This window comes from Engraulis encrasicolus, chromosome 19, assembly GCF_034702125.1.
Source record: "Engraulis encrasicolus isolate BLACKSEA-1 chromosome 19, IST_EnEncr_1.0, whole genome shotgun sequence".
NCBI classification, from domain to species: domain Eukaryota; kingdom Metazoa; phylum Chordata; class Actinopteri; order Clupeiformes; family Engraulidae; genus Engraulis; species Engraulis encrasicolus.
In genome coordinates this window covers 22,694,950-22,714,451 of record NC_085875.1, presented here as the reverse complement: position 1 = coordinate 22,714,451, position 19,502 = coordinate 22,694,950, and the positions used below count along the sequence as shown (strand labels likewise).

The 19,502-nt window shown below is 41.8% G+C and overlaps 1 long non-coding RNA gene across 1 annotated transcript; it reads right to left on the bottom strand.

The window, feature by feature from the left end:
- Positions 1-6,413: 6,413 nt before the first annotated feature.
- Positions 6,414-7,365, bottom strand: LOC134435073 (uncharacterized). The gene is made up of 3 exons (XR_010031974.1): positions 7,221-7,365; positions 7,017-7,074; positions 6,414-6,923 (listed from the first exon to the last, which is right to left on the bottom strand). It is a non-coding gene; the product is annotated as an uncharacterized LOC134435073 (long non-coding RNA).
- Positions 7,366-19,502: the final 12,137 nt, after the last annotated feature.

The window sequence follows — 19,502 nt, the reverse complement described above, 5'->3', positions numbered from 1 at the left end:
TCATGCAATAGAGGGTTAAGGCCTTTTCCTAACAGGCCTTTCCAAAGTGAAGTCAAAACAAATGGTTTTGCTCTGTATGGGCTGTGATGGGCAGTTGCGGAACCAGACATGTATTATTGGGGGGGCAATGGGGTCAGGCCTGTTGCGTTAAGGTAAGCAATGTAGGCAGTTGCCTAGGGCCCCCGAGTAGGTGGGGCCCCCAAGGACGACAGGTTATGTACCCAACAGCAATGACGATTTTAAATAGCTTTACAATAAGGCACTGTCATCTGTATGAAGGGCTCTGCTGCGAGGGAAGCAACAGCGCCTCTCTAATACCCCCTGCTCGAGGGGGCCCCCTCCCAATAGGTTTGCATCAGCGACAGCGTGAAAATGTCAATTGCCTAAACAGCGCAACGACAATTTAGTCAGTCAAAGTACCCCCAGCTGGAGGGGGCCCCCCTTCCAATTGGTTCAAGCGTCAAAATCCAGCGCAAATACAAACTGGAAATCAAGCGACATAATCTCTCACTGGATGTTGCGCAGACGCCAGTTTAGCCTACAGTACGCTCTATATTTTTGGCTCAAGACAGTTGCTTTTATAATACAAGTTAATTTTGAAGACGACACATTACTCTCTGTACTGCCAAACCACCAAACTGTCCCAGGCCAGTTGACATCGCACAGACAGCAAGGTGCTTCATTTACACTTTACAGTGTGTTTTCAAAAACGTCTGTGAAGCATTAATCCACGTGCTGTAACAAGCACTGGGCAAACGTCGATTGTTCAGCGCCTTTTCCCGACACGGAACTGTTTTGGATGTGGACAAACGCAAGAAGAAACGAATGAACAATGTGATGCCTATCGGATAACACGAGTCACACAAGTGCGTTGAGTGGGATAGCTAAATTGTAGCACAATAGCCTTTCTTGCTATTACTATATGTGGATTACACCTTGGAATTTGGAACCATGATTGTGGAAACGCGTGGATTAGGCTACAGTCAGAGGTTGGGATACATTCTGGGATAGGCTACATTCTGCGGTCAAGACAACTCAAGGTAAGGGACTGTACGTTATTTACCGGGGGGGGGAGGGCTGGTGCGCTGGAAGTCCGGTCAAAAAAAAAAATCATGGCCCCCCCCTCCACCTCAATTTTTTTCCCCATGGCCCTCCCCCCACTTCAATTTTGTTTTCCCATGGCCCTCCCCCTACAGGTAAAAAAAAAAAAGTAAAATTGGTAGATGAACAACCATCATGAGAACAGTCAGAGTAGCCTACTGCAAGGGCGGTTGTCTGCACTATTATGTGCTATCGATATCAGTGGATACCTATGAGAAGCCGCTAGAATCTACCTCTGCGGCTGCATGGGATGCCTTTAAACTCCACTGTCACCAAGACAAATTGCCTTCACTATTTTTTTACGTGTTAAGTAATAATAATAATACTTATAATAATAATAATAATAATAATAATAATAATAATAATAATAATGATAATAAAAACTTCCATTTCAATACCAATGTCTGAGTTGTTACTACTGTAAACTACAAAGTGGAGAGAGTTTCCCCACCGCAGCTTCAATATTTCCCTGCTCGACAAGCAGCGCCTTTCACAAGGTTTTACATGTTCAGCACAGTAGCGAAGCCAGGGACGCAGGAACTGGTTTTGACCAGGGGGTGCTGTGAAAAAAAAAATCCTGCGTTCTAATCAATTTTAGGGTGAGGAATGGCGAATCACATCTGAATAACTTCCTCATGTTTTATGTAGCCTAAACAAGGATGGCTAGATTTAACTTTTTTTTTCTTTAACATCTCACTTTGACATTATTAAGTTCTTCTTGCGGAAGTGAAACGCGCACCTGATGTGAAGGTGAGGGCGTGTTCAAGAGCAAATCGCGCTGCCTTGACAGTTTGTCTCTTCAGCATGGGCAGTGTGCAATGTGTGAAATTAGAAGAAATGCTTTGACTAGGCTATGCGATGCACTCGTGAGAGGTGACCGGGCTTTCAAATAATTTAGATTTTCTTGCAATTGCGACTGTGGATCAGGTGCATCTCGATCAGGACCCCTGTCCTGTCTCCCAGACCGCGCATAAAAGCACGCACGCACACACACAGGCATAGCTCTACCTTCCCGAATGTAATTACACTCTGACGGCCAAAGAGTTCGGGATGTGATCGGAGCAAGAAGTAGGCTAAGCGCCAAAGCAGCTCGAGCCATTGCTGGCTATTGATACAGGGAGAGTGAGAAAGCCACCTTTAGTTTGCATTTAACGTAGGCCATATTTAAGACGCATTAAAGGTGGTGCGGTGGTCAAATCAGCAGCAAGAGGCAAAAGGAACAAATTGCCAAAACAGAACCAGTACAACATTCCAAAACCAACAATAGCACACTACACACCGCGGCAATTCAACTTTGACAACTGTGATGATAGACAAGCCAGGGACACCATCGGCTGTGCTCTCCTTCAGATTCACCCCATAGCCAACTCCGAGGCTAAGCTACACTACTTCACCAGCAACAGGCAAGACCTAGCATACCAATACACTCTTCTACGAATCCAATCTCCACAGCAAGAAACAAAAGTCACTTCTTACCTGACACGATGCACAACTTTGGTGACATTCCCTTCACGCTTTAAATGTACATAATTCCTTGCTTAGTTGGTCCGTTTTTGTTCACCAAAGTGAGACTTCTCTTCACAACAAGTTAGCTCCTCCAATGGTTTCAAGACCTTATGATGCATGGCCAACACATCGCCGTTAATACCACTTTTATTACTACCTTGACACCACAAGCTAAACAAAACAAGCTCGCGTCACTGCACCGTTCTACCAAAGTACGTCTAGGCCTAGGTACTGTTCTTTCCCGTCTGGTCTTTAAGTTCTTTGAACACAAATGTAAAGCACACGGCGGTGCCAATAAATAAAATCATGACTTACCAGAGGCTGTGACCACCAGTTGACTACAACACCTCTCCAAAATTCCTCTGGAAATGCCCATCCAATTCGTTGTCAAAACTTCCCAAACTGTTATAGTTCACCTCAGCTAGTTTGATATTTGCTCACGGGCATTTCCTATGATGCTCAATGTTCCTCCGTAGCACTAGCAATCCTACAGTGAAAGAGAGTCAGCGCGGGCAATCTACAGTAGCTGCACCTGATAGTTTTTTGACTACAGATACACGCTTCAGTGCTATAGTATGCACCGGGACCTTGCATCGCAAAGCGATGCGTTTCAGAACATGTTTTATTATTGTTTAAAATAAATAAATAAAAATAAAATAAAATAAATTCGGTTTTTTTTCCATGGCCCTCCCCCTAACTCCGATTTTTTTTTGCCATGGCCCTCCCCTCCACCTCGTTTTTTTTCATCATGGCCCTCCCCCCCCTACGCACCAGCCCTCCCCCCCCCGGTAAATTACGAACAGTCCCTAAGGGCACCGGGATATTGGTCCCCTATAATTGACACCGTTGTCAACCACGGAGTAACGCAGGTGGTTGTTAACTTGTTCAGTGATCCTTGGTCGCTACAGTAGCCTAGTCGTGTTTGCTGCGATATTAGGCAACATTTGGATTGTATTGTCAAGTGCGTGATGGATGCAATACGAAAAAAAATCTCGTCGGGGAGACCCCCATTGGCTTGGTTACATAGGCTAATTCTTGCTTACCAATATCACATCCCCCCAAACCCCCACTGTGCCTGCTCATTCGTTTCTCAGCCTTGAGTTTCTGGACTGTAGGCCTATTGTTTTATGAGTCAATATTTTTCACAAATGGAGCACCCTCGGTTAGATTTTAAAAGTGATTGGAAAGATTAGACCATTCTTTATTTGTGCAATGATCATGATTTTCGTGGTAGGGTAAAAAAAAAACCCTGATTGGGCCATATAGGCCTACTTTCATGTGAGAGGTTAAACAACTGAACATTCAATTAGCCTAGGGCCTACTTCATGAGAAATGATGAGCCTACTGAATGGAATGGGCTTTATTTGCCCAGGTCTTTCTTCATAAAGTTTCATAAAATGAACTAGGGACTAGTTATCATAAAAACTAGATTGCATTTCCTCACAGAAAATGCTGGTGTACACATATATGCTTGCTTTTTATGCATTCATTGCCCTTCATGCATGTGTTGCCCTAGCCACAACACTGTCTGTAAGGTGACTTGTTTGTTCCTAGGTTTCCATGGATTCTGTGACATTATGTTGTAATGGTAGGCTGTATGACAAGTGTCATCCAAAAATGGTCTGGCCCATCCGAAACAGAATTTTTTGTGCCGTGGCTGCCCCATCAGGTGACCCCGAACAAAAAATAGCCTAGGGCCCCGACAACCCCTTTGCCTAGGGCCCCCAAAATCTTAGAAACGGGCCTGAATGGGGTAGCCACATGAATTTCACAGGGGCATACTCTTACACAAAGAAAAAAACACTCAAACACTATAGAATAGATAGGCCTAAAGAGAATGATATTCCCGGGTTCTTATGACACCTGTGAGTGTTACCAGATTGAGCGGTTTCCGATTGTCATCTATGGGTTAAAGAAGGGCTTTGGGCAGGTATTCTGTAAATTTGTGGTCATATAAATCAAGACTTCTGTGTAAATCTGGCAGGATTTTAGTTTTAAGGCATTCTTATGAGTATTTTTGGGTTGGTAATCATTGGTCACATTTGGCAACCCTAACACCTGCTGTAAGGTACTGTCACTTCTAAAGTGCACCCTATAACTGCACCCTTAAGTTTTAGGTCTCCGATTATGTCAAAGAGTAATCAGTCACAATTTATGTCTTTTGGTGATTTGTGATGTTTTTTTGTGATTTGACCCTCAGAAACCCATTGCATTGCAAATGGCAAGATTTACAAAGAGCTATGTGCCTTACATTGACTGAACCTAACTCAAATGACATATCCCAACACCACACATTTCCGGATAGAAAATAGTATTAATATAGAAAATATCACATTTCAAGTAAAACATGGCCATTTTTATTAACTGCTTTCTGTCTTTTCTGAATACATTTTAACCATTGTAGAGGTAATAATTTAATATGTAGGCTACTCTTTTTTCTCCAAAGATGTGCCAGAAATGTGGGAAACAAGTTTTTGAGAAAAGTATGATATGAAGGGCTGCTTTTTTTGGAAGGAAAATGCTAATACCTGGGTGCTACGCCATTGGAATACACTGACAGGTGTGTACACCTGTAGGCTATCTGTGTTTATGTATGTGAGAATCATATAGTGATGTGAGATGATAAGGATAAGTGTTTCACTGATGCCCATTATTGCAGATTGTCAACGTTTCTACAGAATTCTCAGAAATGAACATGAATGTTTCTGCATCAGACTTTGAAGTTGAAAGGAAATGAATGCTTAGGTGTCTGAGGGTTAATCAAATTATTTTCTACCATCTGTGTTTTTATGTTATTTCAAATTTCCCATCAATAATTTAAGTCTGAACTCAGACTTCAGATTTCAGAGTTACTTCCATAAAATCCAGTCACTGTAATGTGGCGATGCTTCTAAGAGCTTGCTACAATTCACACATATAACAATGCTATCGAAGGTGCTGTAAGGACATTCTTTTAAAATACTCATTAGCATCTAGTCTATTCCAACACAAACACAGCAATTAGTATTATGCCAGTGAATATTTGGACTTTAGACATGAGGTTTGAGTTGAATTCACATGAATTAATCATGAAGCTACTTTCATTTACCACCAAAAACGAATCTATTTATTTATCACATGGGCAATAGAGCAATATATAGGCCTAGTACTGAAAAATCTTAAATGGCAGACAGCTAACTTTCCAAAAGGAAAACGAAATGAATCTGGACTGAAATAAGCAGTTTTTTTTTCTCTAAGGCTTTTCTTCTTCTGGACGTACAAGACAGAGAGTTGCCATGCATACCACTAGACAGAGGGGATTCTAAGCTTTCGAATGGTACCCCATATGCCTACTGTAAATTCACGAGGGTGGTGTGTACACAGACTTGCATCGAAATGTGTGTGGGAAAAATGGTTATCCTTTCTTCACAGAGCCATACAGAGAACAAAGTCAGGCGATCTCCGCTGTCTGCTAGGGCCGACTTCCTCATTAGCAAAATTTGCTGTTTTAGCTGCTCAGTACTGCTCAGCGTTACGAATGTTGGTTCCTAGTAGTGGGCGTAGCACACAGCAAATGCAATGCGATGCAATGCAGGGAATATGACAAGACTTGCTGTTCGTAGTAATAACTTCAGTTAAACATCACAGGTGGTAAAACTGTTGTGATTATCACCACCGAGACAGTTGATAGTTTACATATTTATGGTGATTACCCCGCAGTGTAGTTTGTTAGTCCTTATTTTTGGCTGTTAATGTGGTGGTTCTATGTTGAGTCTATGGGAAGACAGCCGCTTTAGGAACAACCTTATCTCGCTGAAAGGCGGTGCTGCAATCGCATAACTCTGTTCTCTGTATGGCTCTGTTTCTTCACTCGCGATAGCGATTTGCAGGCGATCTATGTGCCTCGTGTAACGCGAGTGGGCGGGGCTCCTGTCCATTTTCTGGGGGAGCACCTGGGGTAGCCAATCAGATTTCAGGGGGGTCAAATGCCCCCCTAGCCACCCCTGTAGCTCCGCTCCTGGTGATGGGCAGCCTTGTGATGTGGCTGGCATAGGTGATGTGTGTGTGTGTGTGTGTGTGTGTGTGGTAGGATGGGTGGATATGGTAAACAAGTTGGGGAGTTGGGTAGGGGTGAAGGCTTGGGTTAGGATGGGGTGTAAGGGTATAGGTGGTGGGCTGGACAGGTCAGATCTCAGCTGGGCCTCCAAAACAGCTGAGCCTGAGGAAGATCTTCTTGTACCAGGGCCGTCTGCGCGGCTCCTTCCTGTCACCAGAAGGTGCGGCAGCAATACCCTCATCCGATAGGGCACGAGTGACGGTTGCCTCTGACTCCAGCCCTTTGGGAGACGAAGAAATGAGAATAAGAATTCAAAATCAAAAACAAAGGGGAATCAAGACAGTCGTGTAATGACAATCGTAAGGTCCCTTACCCTTGTCAGAAGCATCCTTAGTTGGTGCAATCTTTGCACTGCTGCGTATCTTAAAGATCTACGTAGGACCAGAGGGGAAAACCTTGTCATTTAAAGGCATGTAAGTCCATTACCTTTTACGCTCATAATGTTAAAACAATAAATACATAGCTATATAAACCCAATAATGTCATATGTGGTGTTGTCTTGGCTCATTTTTCATACCTTGAGTTTACTTCTGGCTTTTCTAGCTGTTTGTCCAGAGGTGACCTCAGGCACGGGGCTGAGGGACGGCAAGTCACTTTGGGTGGACGGTTCAGGCACGGGGCTGAGGGACGGCGAGTCACTTTGGGTGGACGGTTCAGCAGGATCTTCGACGTTACGCTGGGTCAACAGTTCCTTTCGTATTTCCGCCAATAAGGTTGCGTCAAATGAGGTATCCTGTGTATCGACGGCCCTCCACAGGATGCCGTCTGAGCCAAAGTGCTTCAGCAGTCTGAGCCAAACTGCGTCCATGGCCCTATAGATGGACGGAATCGTTTGGTTGCTGAGGTCACCATCGACGCTTGGGCACCATGGTTCACTGGTGGACTCAAACAGAAGATCCTCAATGAGCTTTTGTAGCAGGTCCTGGTCCAGCCTCTTGGCGCCGCAGCGGGGGCATCCATCACTCATTCTGGCCAGGAGCCTCAGCAGCAGTACAGTGACAAAGCAGCCGAAGTCCTTAGTGTCACCGAGAAGCAAGGATGCAGCGGTGGAAGACCCTCTTACGCTCTCCTGCTCTTGTTGCGCTGCTGAATCCTCATGCATCTTGTCCATGACCTGATGGACCATCAGCTGGCTGAACAGACCAAACATGCGCTGGCGTCCGTTCTGGCTTGAAGACTCCTGGGTCTCCGTGTCTGTCTTCAAGCTGGCGGTCCTGGACTGACAGCTTTGGTCCACGCTGTGCGACGTTGAGGCTCTAACATCGTCTTCGGCTCCAAGCACAGCAGCAGAATGACAGTTTTCCAATTCTGCAAGGAGCAGTTCTGTGAATCTTGCAATGTTAGGGACAGTTGTACCTGGAGAATTGCAAACCACAAGCGGGGTGACATACGGGCGGAGCAGGTTCTTGATTGCCTGCTCGGTGTTAGCGTACACCGCCTCAGGAACTGTCACTGTTGCTGGGACACCAGATGGACCACCGTCTTGCGTCGCAACCTGCACCTGACCAACAAGTTCTTGGACAACTCGATCAATGGCCTCATTGGAAAACAGTCTGTCTAGCAACAGGCCGAAATCCTCTACGTGAACGGATTCAATTCCACGACGTGGCTCTGTCCTGGTTCCAGATCGGGAGCGAGGGCAGGCACTACGTTTGTCGCTGTCGGCGTGAATGTCAGACATGTTAGAGTGAACATCTGGCAACAGGCCGAAATCCTCTACGTGAAAGGATTCAATTCCACGACGTGGCTCTGTCCTGGTTCCAGATCGGGAGCGAGGGCAGGCACTACGCTTGTCGCTGTCGGCGTGAATGTCAGACATGTAAGAGTGAACATCTGGCAACAGGCTGAAATCCTCTACGTGAACGGATGGAATTCCACGACGTGGCTCTGTCCTGGTTCCAGATCGGGAGCGAGGGCAGGCACTACGCTTGTCGCTGTCGGCGTGAATGTCAGACATGTAAGAGTGAACATCTGGCAACAGGCTGAAATCCTCTACGTGAACGGATGGAATTCCACGACGTGGCTCTGTCCTGGTTCCAGATCGGGAGCGAGGGCAGGCACTACGCTTGTCGCTGTCGGCGTGAATGTCAGACATGTAAGAGTGAACATCTGGCGAGTGACGGGGAAGAAGCCATGCCACCCTCTTCCTGAAGGCTGCCAGGGCACATTTCATCCAGAGCATCGGACCATCAGCAGTAGCAGATGAGGACGCGCAGGCACTTCCACTGGCATAACTATAACTACAAACAAGGAAACAGGCAAGAAGGTTCAAGACATTTCACCATGCTGATTTAGCAGGTCAAAATCATTAAGATCTACCAACAGGTTCATGGCATTCTCTGATCTATTATGTTTAGTTTACCTTGAGGATCCACTTAAAACACCCTCCGATGAGTTTCCACTTTCACCAGATCTATTACCAGACATAAAAAACAAACAGGCAAAAGTTTAAAAGATTGTACTAGATTTGTCTTCAGTGGCTGACTTCAGAGAGTTAACTTTTTCAGGCAAGATTCAGATGAAGATGCCAGAAAGCTGCTTCGTAAACAGCAAAAAGAACATACAGTGGTAATATAACACTTAAAGATTTGATTTAACATCATCTATTTGGTCTCGGAGTACTCTCTAAGTGTTGAATTAACACAGCATTTTTTTCACTGCATTTTTTTACTGTGTATTTTATCTGTGTTAAAAAAACAAGATTGTACATGAAGTTGCTGTAGCTGTAGCCCCAGTTTTCTCTAAGTCGGGAATCGGGATGCCGTCACAATCACGTGACATGGCCTGGCCGGGAGCACCGCCATTTTAACATGGGTAAAATTTTCATCTAGCACAGGTGCGTCTCCATACATACAGTAGCAGGCATGTGAGAAGTACATTAAGCAGGAATGATGCCAAAATATGGGAATATTTCACCACACCACGTTCTGTACCAAGAAGCAAGTAGAATGTTACATATATGCAGTTTTTGTTTCAGAATGTTGACATTTACACAAAATTGCCAGATGTCCAGCTTAGAGAATATTCCTGGACGTTTCATAGCATTCTATTGAAGCTGAATTGAAGTTAGTACATGCCTTACAAGTGACTTACACAGGCATTAATATTGTATGTATTAGTGCTAATAGATGTATCCCTAAAATAAAGTGTTATCAAGTTAGGTAACACTTAATTTTAGGGATACATCTATTAGCACTAATGCATACAATATTAATGCCTGTGTAAGTAACTTGTAAGGCATGTACTAAGCAAAATCAGACAGTTGTTAGACATTTATTCGTAAATGTCTTGTTCATGCACAATAAGGGATTTATTACCAATATAACCTTAGTAAGGACCTAGTAGACCTAGATTTCTATTTATGAGTAAGCTGTAAGGGCCAGAATACAATGTGTATAAGCTCCTGGTACACTGTGTGAACAAATCCTGAACAGTGTGAAAACAGATGTGGAATAAGGGTCCCTATTCTAAAGTGAAGCATTGCACATTCCACATGGCTTAGGGCCCCCACACTACCTAGGGCCCCCCCACCCCACTCAGCCCCCTTGGGGCGCAAAGTGTAAGAACTTATTCAAATATGCATCAGTCTAATTAGAAACATAGTTCTCACTTCTTAAACTCAGTATGGAAAAGGATAATATGAAGCATTATATAGCAAGGATTGGATGTAAACTTCTCAATGACGGTGGGGTGGTGAGATGTAATTTTTTCATACACCAATTCGTTTTAATTGTAAAAACCCTACAATAAATGCAGAATATAACGATGAGTAATAGTTTGGAAGCGAAACGAAGGTATTCCCTTGTGATAATAAATAAGTTAATGTTTGAGAAACTTAGCTCCAAGAAGTGCAGTGCATGATGGGTACACCCTTTGTCAGAAATGCAATGCATGGCCAATGCAGCAATATTTCTGTTGTAACATACATGGCAAATTGTTTGGATAAAAACTAAATTGCACGAGTGAGGGGAGGAGCTAAGGATGTAGGTAGACGCAGAGCCGGGTAGGTTGTCTGTAGGCCTAGATTGCGTACCCATCATGCATTGCACTTCTTGGAGCTAATGTTCTCGAACATTAACTTAATTATCACAAAATAATAGTTTAGTTTCGCTTCAAAACTATTATTCTAATGTTCTGCATTTATTTTGGGATTCTTACAAATAAACTCAATGGTACATGAAAAAAATACATCTCACCAACCCACCGTCATTGACTAGTGTACGTTCAGTCCTTGCTATATAAAAGCTCCTGTTCCCTTTAACTCTTGATATGAACAAGAGAATGCTAGATGTCTCCACTGCTCAAAACATAATTATGTAATATACCCTTACGCTTTGCTGATCAGGGGGGCTAGGTAGTGCGGGCCTGTGTGGTGTGGGGGCCCTAGGTACTGAGGGGTCCTTGGTAGTGCAGGGGCCCTAAGCCATCTGGGCTGAGCAATGCACCACTTTAGAATAGGGACCCTTATTCCACCTCTGTTTTCACACTGTTCAGGGTTTGTTCACACAGTGTGTCGGGAGCTTATACACATTGTATTCTGCAACTTACTACTTACTAATAAATAGAAATATAGGCTTACTGGCCCTTACTAAGGTCATATTAGTAATAAACCCCTAATTGGGCATGAACAAGACATTTGTGAATACATGCTTAACAACTGTCTGATTTTGCTTAGTACATGCCTTACAAGTGACTTACACAGGCATTAATATTGTATGTATTAGTGCTAATAGATGTATCCCTAAAATAAAGTGTTATCAAGTTATTCTTTTTAAAATTATTTTACCTTGAGGATGTATCTGAGTCGCTCTTCAGCTCATCAAATCCGCGGTGGATCAAAGTTGGCAGAACCAGACGAAATGAGCCCAGGCTAAACACCTTCAGGACAGTCTTCGAGAGCTCCACAAACTGGCTCCTTGTCATCTGGGGGTCAACAAAAAATGTGATTTAAACAAAAAAAAAAACAGGCAAAAACAGATAACTTCATACCTGTTTGAAGAAAATATTGAACATATTTGTTTATGCAGCTGTACTTACAGGAGTTTCTAACATGTTGCTGAAAGCCTTCCATTCCCTAGAATTGAAAAAAACATACGATTGAGAGATTTAAACAGATGCAACCTATGTAAAAAGACTCAAACTATTACCATTTCCCAATGTCAAGTGTTCTAGCCTTGGTAGTGCGTGAAAAGCTTAATGATTGGATACTCTGCAGAGTTCACCAAAGAGCATCCAATTACTAGGTGTTTCACGCAATACCAAGGCTAGAACACTTGACATTGGGAAATGGTGAGTGTCTGTACTAAGGATATCGGCAGAAATTTGCGTATTTTAAGTGTATCAGTATCGTCCGATACACATGTGGTTTTGGCCGATACGGACTATTTATTATTATTTTATGTTATTCGGCTTTTTTAAAAGCACCAAGACACTTTTTTTTGTATTACTTGATTTTTAGACATTACTTCATTGTTAGAGTGGGTGTCTAAATGTTACACGTTCTACCTCAATTTGATAATGTTAAATAATGTTAAATAAATGTTTATTTTTCACTTGAGACCTGGAATATTTGTCATTTTTAATTTTTTTTTACCCATATCGGCCTCAAATATCGGGTATCGGCCAAGGGTGATGAAAAAAAATCGGTATCACATCGGCCATTGAAAAACCTGTATCTGTCGACCCCTAGTCTGTACAATGGCAATCATGTGACTATAGAAAGATATCTTTATAGTTTTCTTTTCACACTAACTTTTGCCATCATCATAACTTTTTACCTCCTCCAAGGAGGTTACGTTTTGAGTCGCATGGGTTTGTCTCTGTCTGTCTGTTTGTTTGTTTGTTTGTCTGTCTGTTTGTCAGCAGGATAACTCAAAAAGTCATGAACGGATTTGGATGAAACTTTGTGGAGTTGTTGGAAATGACCAAAGGAACAAGTGATTACATTTTGGTGGTGATCCAGATCACGAACCAGAATGAGAATTTTTTTAAAGATTCTTCACCATGACCGCAAATTGAACTACAGGACAGGGCAAATTTTGACGTTCCAGTTTTTAATTTCACAAAAGGAAGGCAGAACGGCTTCATAAAAATATGATGTAACATAGTCAAATGTTCTATCAAACAGCTTCCTTGACAGAGGTCTGCACTCTCTGAGTGCATTTCGAGTTTACTTTTGTTTTGCACTGTTTTGTAATGAGAACTACTGAAGACTGCAGACAAAAATGTATACTGGGTCAATAAAGCTGATTCTGATTCTAATTACAGGAATTAAACACAACTCACTCCTCTGAGAGGTTGAGGATATACTCCTCCACCGGAAATGGAAGGGATGAGCCAGGTGATCCAGCCAGGTCCAGTCCTGAGGCAGGTCCAGGCGGATTCTGGGAAGGATCTTTTGAGCCTGAGAATATAGTATAATGATGTAAAAATGATGGTGAGTGGATCAGGAAATTGACCCCAGCAACAATGCCCCAAATCCTAGCCTCCAACGGTGTCTGGTCTAAACATGTTTACTCTTTTAATCATGCTTTAGCCATAACTTAATTTTTATTCACTTCCTCATTATTCACTTGGGAGTTGCCTCGATGAGTCTTTTTTGTTGAATTATTAGACTGACCCCCTTCATCCAAGAGCACCCAATTTGAGAAGACACTGTGACTTTTTGAGCCATGAGTCATCTTTTGTCAACATTATAATTTACATTATATAATTGATGCATTATATTCCTACATTACACACAGTAACTACATCACACACACACACACACACACACACACACACACACACACACACACACACACACACACACACACACACACACACACACACACACACACCAACCACCCAACCATGCCACACACTCTTTGTTTGTGTTGACTTGTTGACCAAAGAAGTGTTAGTGACACATTACATTTTTACATTATATATTATAGAGGCTATTTACATTGATATAATTACATTAGGCTAATTTAAAGCCTACATTTACATTAGGCTATACTGTTAGGCTATACTACTAAAGTAAATGGACATTGAGAAGGCCTGTGGTAAGTTCTATAAAGTAGGCAGACATTTTGATTTCTGATTTGATTTAATAAAGACCTTAATGCACTTGATAGTAGCCTACTTGTCAATTAGATCGACACAGTTTATCTCAACAGCTAACACATGTCTATGCAAAAAATATTAAATAGAAAATTAAATACTACATAAATTAACTGACCTTTCTTCATAGTGTGGAAGAAAATTGCTGCATTAACCACACAGCCAATCTCCTCATTGTAAAAAAGGCTATGCCTCCATCATTAACAAATAAGTGAATGGCATACACTTTGACAATTTTAATCACATCCACAGAACATTCTATCATGTCATAGCTGACATCACAGAGGGTGTCATGGATCATATCGCAGCTTCTATTGTTGCCCCAAACAATGGAATTCTATTTGTATTGGCTCATGGGGTGGGCCTGCACCAAATATTCTCTAGGTTCTGTAATAGTATGAATAATAATAATAATAATAATGTACTGGCCTCACTAAACGTTTGCATGTTCAGCTATCCAGTGCGTATAAACAGCCAGGAAAGGAAAACAATAAAGAAACATCCCACCGATCATCTGTATTTTCTCCTCTCCTTTATTACTCGTGTCACCGGGTAATATTTATGCTGTAAAACTAAACAGAAAAGGAACACCTATTAGCAAAATAGTCTTTCTAAATATGTTATAGATAAACATCTATACACACACATCAATCTCTGTATTAAACTCATTAATCACATATAATTTTCTATTGAAAATAATGAACGTTGCCGTCACGGGAAGCTAACCAATCCTCTGTACAGGCTAGCAGCAGTATCGCTCCTCTTGTTTCAACACATCTCTAATAATCTTCCGGAAAAACATTGACCATAAAACACATACGTTTGTAAGACTAAATTTAACTTACCGACATTGCCCCCGTGTGGGAATCATAACTGAAGAGTTTATATTTAACATTAGCCTAAAGTTATTCAATTCACTGAGCAAGGAACAGCTTGCCATTTCAACTGAAGTTTTGTTTACTAACCGAAATCTCGTTCCAGACGAGAAGTGGGCGAGCACTGACACGAGAGATGAGAAGTTTCATTAAACTGGCCAGTAGATGGCGTTAACATACGAAGAGTTCAGATGCAAAACCCCCCAAGTGCCATTTCAGAAAATAATCTTAATTCATTTTTATTTAATACAAAGCTATCAAAATTGCATATTTTTTATTTTATTTATGTAATATAACTATTTATATGTATTATCAAGTACATGAATGTAAACCAAACCAACAACGGGATTCTCTAAAAATATAGAAGTGCAGATCTTCAGAAATGGAGTTAGGGGGTTTTGCATCTGAACTCTTGAGACACTGTTAAATTACCCAAGAAAAAACATACAAATCAAGAGATGAATTACTGAATGGTCCCTAAGACCAGAACACTCCCTGCCTGCCTGGTATCTTACGGATACAACATCTACTACTTCTTAAATGCAAACACTTAGATTCAAACATACAGCTCCAGGCCTTTTTATAAGAATAGCATGAAAAAGTTGCTTTATTTCCATAATTCCATCAATAATGTTAAACTGTCATGGATTGTAGATTCATGGCCCAGTTTTGAAACTATTCCAGTCATTATTTATTTTCTTTTTATATACGTTGGCCTTCCAGCTCAAAAAAAAACATGAATTAGGGAATTCGCATCATTAGACTATTGTAACACACACACACACACACACACACACACACACACACACACGCGCACACACACACACACACACACACACACACACACACACACACACACACACACACACACACACACACACACACACACACCTCATTCACCCTGAAGAAGGCTTGCGCCGAAACGCGTGGGTCTCTGTTCCCATGTTTTTAAACTTATTAGCCATGTTTCAATAAAGGCTTTTTAATATTTTTTCCACAAGAAGAGTGCCTTGCACTCCCTTTTTTGACAAGGTATTGTTTTCTCCCCAACACCAAAGAGCACCTTCAAGATTTTTATGAACAATTCCCTGAGCACTTCGGATTTTCTCTTCACTTGATGACACCTCATTCAGTTTCAATTATTTTATTTACATTGCTATTCAGTTTCCATATTTCTGGTATGGTAGAGTTCACGTCTTTGAAGTTTCTGTAGAGGGGTGGAGGAAACAGCTGCACTGTGTATCACTGGCAGCGCAGAGGTACACAGCCGACTGCGCCTGAGTGAGCCTGGCTAGACGCAACACAGACTCCTTCTCCCCGTCACCACTTATATTAAAGTTCTCTCCGGCCATTTCCATCGTTGACAATTTAAAACGTACAAATCCGACCAGATTGAGAGCTGTGTCTGAAGGCAGCTGCTGATACCACAGTAATATTTCGTAATTGGGATTTTTATGACTGCAGGTGAGGTGAATGCTCTCGCCGGCTTTCTTGAAAGCATGGCGGGGTTCCTGATAAACCTGGAGGTTGTTGGCAAATGCTGTAGAGACCCCCCCTGAAATTGTATGTTTAAAAAGAAAAAAATATCTGTAAATAAGGGCCTACTCAGTAATTACTGTATATTATGATATTATTTTATATATTATATTATATTATATTATATTATATTGTAAATAAGATATATGAAATAAAAACCTGTCTCCCAAAGGGATAGCACAGCCAGCAGGATAAAGAGGGCATTAGCCATGTTGTTAGGCCACAGCATGACAGTAGAGTGCCTGCTAATCACGGGAGGGGAAGAGATCTGTCAGAAAGAGGAGGAAACATTACGTATACTACAGGCTCAGAGGAACATTTCCCAGCTTGAAATCATTTGAATCGATTTGAAAGTAGGCCTACATTGAAATAGATTATGCAAACAGTTGTTCATATGTCTTAGTGTGTTACTGCAAAAGAATAATCTTAAACTCTCTGTGTGTGTGTGTGTGTGTGTGTGTGTGTGTGTGTGTGTGTGTGTGTGTGCTTGCGTGCGTGCGTGCGTGTTGTGTGTGTAATGCAGCCTATGTAGGCTAAATAGAATAAAACAGGCATAATTAAGTCAGCTGTGGTTTACCACCTTGAACCGCAACGTGATCAGAACAACATACGACCACATGCGTTTCCTTTATGCAGCTAGAGTTTTTGTCACACGGCATGAGGACTTGTACTACTGTGCATACATATAAGCTGCACAGAAATACTGAGCACTGAACGCAGCTTGACTTGAGCTCAATATCAGATTTGATTCTTTTTCACCATCTCCCTCCACCTTGAAAGAGGCTGCCCAGTCGTCTTCCATATAGTCATTTGTGTAGGACATACGGCCAATAAGTTTCATAGCTGTGTCTCCTTCCGTCTGTTGGTACCAGAGTATTGTATCGTAAGATGGAATTCTATGGCTACACGTTATGTTCACTTTTACACCCGTCTGGCACAAGAGCTGATCAGGATGTTGATGGACATCTTTACCAAGTAGAAGTCCTGTAAAACAATAAAATAATTGTTAGTTGCCGATGGCCTCCATTAGGTTTCTCTTCAGGACAGTATAATATAATATTGTTCAAACCTGTAAACGAGAACAGTAAGGCTGTGGATGTGATGAGAGATGGGAGCATGACTGAGCTGTATAAGAGATCAGAAAATTAAGGCACAGAGAGAGACAAGATGCAATGCACCTCGTCCCCCCTTCAATACGTCACTTCATTGAAAATAAGGTGAGAGAAAATGGATGCTCTTTCTGTCACCTATAGCAGTTGTCAACATGACATGAATGACAAGGTGTGGCTAGTGACAGTGATTACTCCCATTTCCACCAACTCAAACAGTATGTTGATTGAAACCTAACATTGTAGAGAACAGTTACACGCCATTGCTTTCTAACCTCAGTCATGCGTGTAGGTAGATTGTAATGTGGGTGATGACATTTAAACAGTGTAATGAGGGATCTCATAAGTAGGCAATAGATTAAAGCATTGAATAACGTGAGTGAACAGACCCAGTGTTTACATGAAATCTTGAGCACCTCTTACTGGTAGGAGTGTTTATAACGGTATGTGTTTAATGTATTATAGAATGATACAGCTGTGTTAAAGCCTTGAACCGCATCATCAAAGCAGCGTAAAACCACAAGGGTTTCTTTTATCAAGCTGGAGTTTTTGCCACACCGAAAGAGGACTTGTGATGCTGTGTGTAATATGCTGCACAGAAATACTGAGCACTGAACGCAGCTTGACTTGAGCTCAATAATAGATTTGATTCTTTTTCACCATCTCCCTCCACCTTGAAAGAGGCGTCCCAGTCGTCTTCCATATACTCCGTTTTGTAGTAAACACGGCCAATAAGTTTCATAGCTGTGTCTCCTTCTTTCTGTTGGTACCAGAGGATTGTATTGTAAGATGGAATTCTATGGCTACACGTTATGTTCACTTTTACACCCGTCTGGCACAAGAGCTGATCAGGATGTTGATGGACATCTTTACCGAGTAGAAGTCCTGTAAAACAACAAAATAATCATCAGTTGTTGTTGGCCGCCGGATTCTCTTCAGGATAGTATAAGATAATATTGTTCAAACCTGTAAAGGAGAACAGTAAGGCTGTGGATGTGATGAGAGATGGGAGCATGGCTGAGCTGTGGGAGAGATCAGAAAATAAAGACACAGAGAGAGACAGGATGAAAAACACTTCTTCCGCCCTTCAATACGTCACTTCAGTGGTGAGAGAAAATGGATGGTCTTTCTGTCACATATAGCAGTTCAGTTGTCAACATGAGGTTTAGTGCTATAATACACATGAGTGACAAGGTGTGGCTGGTGATAGTGATTACTCCCATTTCCATCAACTCAAACAGCATGTTGATTGAAACCTAATATTCTATAGACAACAGTTACTTACACATAATTGGTTTCTACCCTCAGTCAAGCATGTAGGTTGCAATAGATTGTAATGTGGGAGATGAATGTACTTGATGACATGTAAGCAGTGTAATGAGGGATCTCATAAGTAGGCTATATATTAAAGCATTGAATAATGTGAGTGAACAGACCCAGTGTTTACATGACATCTTGAGCACCTCTTACTGGTGGGAGTTTCCTTTATCAAGCTAGAGTTTTTGCCACACCGACAGAGGACTTGTGATGCTGTGTGTAATATGCTGCACAGAAATACTGAGCACTGAACGCAGCTTGACTTGAGCTCAATATCAGATTTGATTCTTTTTCACCATCTCCCACCACCTTGAAAGAGGCATCCCAGTCGTCTTCCATATAGTCCTTTGTGTAGGACATACGGCCAATAAGTTTCAAAGCTGTGTCTCCTTCTTTCTGTTGGTACCAGAGGATTGTATCATAAGATGGAATATTGTGGCTACACGTTATGTTCACTTTTACACCCGTCTGGCACAAAAGGTGATCAGGATGTTGATGGACATCTTTACCGAGTAGAAGTCCTGTAAAACAATAAAGTAAAACAATAAAGGGTTTTTTTTTTTTTGCCTCAAACCAGTTTCACTCTGTATTTAGCCTACCAGCACAGTGTAAGATAACACAGTACAAGATAATATTGCTCAAACCTGTAAACCAGAACAATATGATGGTGAGCGTGATGAGAGATGGGAGCATGGTGTGAGTCAGAAGACAGAGTGCCACAGGGTGCAAAACACCTCATCCCATTTACATCACCACTTCAGCGACAAAAAAAAGTAGGTGAGAGAAAGCTGATACTTTACCGACTATACAGTAACTGATGTTAGTGTGAGGTTTTTTTTGCTAATGGGCCAGTTAATG